This window comes from Pteropus vampyrus, unplaced genomic scaffold (assembly GCF_000151845.1).
Source record: "Pteropus vampyrus isolate Shadow unplaced genomic scaffold, Pvam_2.0 Scaffold76, whole genome shotgun sequence".
NCBI lineage: Eukaryota > Metazoa > Chordata > Mammalia > Chiroptera > Pteropodidae > Pteropus > Pteropus vampyrus.
The window spans coordinates 4,644,976-4,649,160 of NW_011888857.1; positions in this window are offsets into that span (position 1 = coordinate 4,644,976).

Genomic DNA, 4,185 nt, shown 5'->3' on the forward strand with positions numbered 1-4,185 from the left:
TAGAGTGGCTTTATGTAGTAGGTGTGCTGTGGGGCTCCGTGGCACAGACCTGAAAGGGATTGAGCTGCAGGCTAAGGTCAGCTGCAGCTTGTGCACCTCCAGGGCCACCTGATAAGAGTCACTGAGCTATGCACATATGGCTGTCACCCATGCTGGGCTTATAGGTGCCTCGAGGGGCTAAGTCAGTAACTGAGGCTGGCTGCCATTGATGTAGGGCTTGGAGTTGCTCAGCAAGAGGTACAGGGCACACTGAAGCCAGATGCTGCTTTTTTGGGTTTTGTGAGCCTCTGAGAGATTTCATGAAAGTTTGTAGCAGGAGCCAAGACAGCCTATTTGTATGGAACAAATCACTGTAAGAGGCTTGAGTGGGCTCACAAGTTGGGAGAGGCAGGTCTCAGTGAATCCCCTGGGCGAGCAACCTGTGTTATCCAGGTTGGTGGTACCTGCATCTGCAGGCTGGGAGTGGGGAGAGCTCAGGCTTGGATGGGGAGGACTCAACGAAGCAACTATGGCTTCTGCCTGCATCTCAGCCACCCCTACAGCCCTCACTCTGAAGGTCAACAGCTCAGCACATCCCTGTATGTCCCTGGCACCCCTCAAGCCGCTGCCCCAGAGCTGGAGCTCAGAGTGAGCGAGTCCATCAGCGAGTAAGTCTGGGCATGGGTTCTTTAAGAGGAAGGTCTCTGCTTCCCGCAGCTCTCCGTCTCTCTCAGCTTCACCTCAGCTGGTTTTCACAGCCACAGGTTGTGGGGACTTCTCTTCCTGGCATTGGAACCCTGAGCTGTGGGGCCAAGTGTATAGCTGGGGCCCTTCACTCCTCAGTTGGGGAAGGGACTCTGCAGCCAAGATGGCCTTCCTGATTCTTGATTACCACTTGCGGTTGTGGAACCAGGCCATTTTGTATCTCCGCCCCACCTGCATTTTGAGGTGACCTGTTATTTGAGGTGACTTAGTTTTAGGGCTTCTGTTCAGCTAGTCCTCAGGTGACTCTGCATACTGATTGTTCTGTAGTTTTGTTATAGATTTGGTGTGGTTTCTAGAGGAGGCACATATGCCTTTACCTTCAGCACCATCTTGAATTGAGTGAATACTTAAAAACAGGAGTTAGAACAAAAAATCTGATAGTACCCCTCCAGCACCACCCAATGATTTGGTAATACAGACAGATGCATTAGTGTCTGATAGCACATATTATTCAATAATGTTTAAGACCCACAAATAGTTCTCCTTGCTCACCAAGCCACTTTTACATTAAAATTTGGCTTGCGCAGATTTTTTTCTTAGAAGAGAATGGACTGCTCAGACAAACATGAATATTAGACATATGAAAGTTAAGAGTTTTTATTCTAATTCAACAAATTGTTTATATGCTTCAATTTGGACATTGCAAGTCAGCCTCACTGAGTGTTATCAACTCTGTTAACACTTTTTCTGGGTCTGCACGGCCAGTACTTGACTGTGGTAAATTCACCCAAGAAATGCTATTGGATAAGACCTACTCACCAATCAGGCAACCTTCTGGCAATATCTGAACTCCTGTCTCAACCATCTCTTACCCTCCAAAGTTCTTACCTTCTCTTTTGGTAATGTTTTCTTCAAAGTATAATGTGGAGGGTGCTGGCTGACTTCTCTTCTTAATATGATCTCTTTTCTGCCCAAAGAAAGTACACTAGTGAGAGATGTCCCATCGATTGCAAGGCACAGCATCTCCTTGTTAAGATTTAGACTTTTCTTGAGATTTTTTCAAATGCAAATGTCCTATGAGAAAAACTCTTAGTCACTAATGTTTACTGAGCATGTCTTATGGAGCAGACACTTTATTCAGTGTTTTATTTTGTTTACTATTCACAAAACCCAGTGAGGTAGATACTGTTATCTCTGCTTTACAAATGAGGAACTGAAGCTCAGAGAAGTTTGGTAACTTGCCCAAGTTTACTAAGCTAGTAATTAGCAAAGCTGGGTTTCAAATACAGTACTGACTTCAAGACTTGAGTTCTTCATCACCATGTAGCAATAAAATGACTGCAATGTTCATTTACTCATTTATTCAACAAGCATGTGCTATGAACTCTTCAAAATGCTCCTCAAGGAGCTATTATTCCATTCAAGAACACAGACAACAAGTAAATAACTTAACAAGATGATTTCAGTTAATGGTAAGTGCTGTAAAAAATACTAAACAGGGTAATAATAATGTAGGGAGGAGGCAAGAGAACTAAAATGTTAAATAAGTTACATTCATGACTGCACTATGCTGATCAGCCCTGCAGCCAGGCCAAGGGGACGCCTGCATAACAGGGAAGATTTCTGCTGGCATTGCTAACAACCTATTCCCCACACCGTGAAGGGGAAGCAGGAGAAATAGAGTCTTTAAGTGATTGCGCTATGCGAAATAAAATTGTTCATTCCCTATGGCTAAAACCAGGGGGAACCTAATGATTAAAGGCTGGGAACGTCCAGCAGGCCTTTCATGCTACATACTCTTTCTCTTCCCCTTTCTCATTCCATGTCCATATCAAAGGAAATGGGTAAACAGTCTTTAAACTGTAACCCATAGGACCTAAAAAGAATGATATATAAACTGAATTTCTCGAACACTCTGGGTCCTTCTCAGTGCCTTTACTCTCTCTCTCACTGTCCTCATCACTCGGAGTCTGTCTTAGGCTCTCTCACTCTCTGCCTCTGAGAGGATATGACACTCTATCTGTGGAGTGTTACCCCTTCTCTATTGAACTTTCCTTTTGACTCTTTGGTGTGTGTTGGTTTTTTTTCTACACTTTCTGCCAAGAACCCTTTACTCTCAGTGCATGGCTTGATCTCCCTCACCTGGGAGAATTTGCTCTGTCCTGCATCAATAAGATGGAGAGAAATTTGAATGAAAAGGTGTTAGTCATACTGGTCAGAGAAAGCTTTTTAAAAACAATTTTTATGAAGAAAATGCTCAAGCTGAGACCTAAATGATGAGATAGAGCCAGCCTTTGGGAAAGGGTGAAAAACATTCCAGGCAGAGAGAACAGAGTACTGGAGAGAGGAGAAGAACATTCTAGACAGAAAAAAAGAGCATTGCAAATATTTGAGATAAGGTTTAGCGTGGGGCCCTTGAGGAATAGACAGGACGCTGCAGATGCACTTAGTGATAAGGGGAGAATGCGAGGAGGCAAGGTCAGACAGATGGGCAGGAATTGAATCACTTAAAGCAGGACATGAAAGAAGGGGACCAACATCTACTATTGGATGTGAGTAAAAGGTACCAGAGGACAAAAGTTAGGAGTCTCAGAAGACAGAATGGTTTTCTTTTTATTTATTTATTTCCAGAGTCGGCCCTGCTCCCAGTTATTCTTAACTTTTATTACCTACCCCCAGATATAGTGACGTGTACTGCAGATTTGGCTTTAGACATGCAAACCATTGCATTCCTTTAAGCACCTGTTGAACACAGGACATGGGATTGTCTAAAGCATTGACCGCAGTTATGTTTAGCATACGTTATTACAAACAGCTTGGCCTCAGCCACCTCCATCCTTTCCAGAAGTTACTGTTTAGAATTTTACATTTAGAAAGATATGTAACAAACTGATGGTAGCCGAAAACTCAAACAGCTGGAATGAGATTAAATGAATTTTACCTGTAGATTTGAGGACATGCTCTGATAAACTGATGCTTTCCTAAGATTATCAAATAGTTCCCCAAATTAACACTAACATTTGTCTGAATCGTATAGATCCATCTTGAAATTAACAGATTTCTTCTGAGTCTCAAAGCAAAGATTCAAATGATTTCAAAGATGGAACTCGTTTTTTATTCTTTGACTAAATTCTGGGAGACCCAGTGGGACCCAAGGACATTCCTTGCTGTTTTTTTTCTTTTTTACTATTTTTTAAAAATTGACATGTAATTGACATATAACATTATATTAGTTTCAGATATACAACACAATGATTCAATATTTGTATATATTGTGAAACAATCACCACATTAAATCTAGTTAACATTCTCTATCACATGAGTTACAAATTTTTTTCTTGTGATGAAAACTTTTTTCATTCTCTTTCTTTGTTTTAAACATATATATTTTTGTTTTACAATTCCAGTTGACATACAATAGTATATTAGTTTCAGGTGTACAGCATAGTGACTAGATATTTATATAACTTAAAAAATGATCACCCTGATAAATCTAGTACC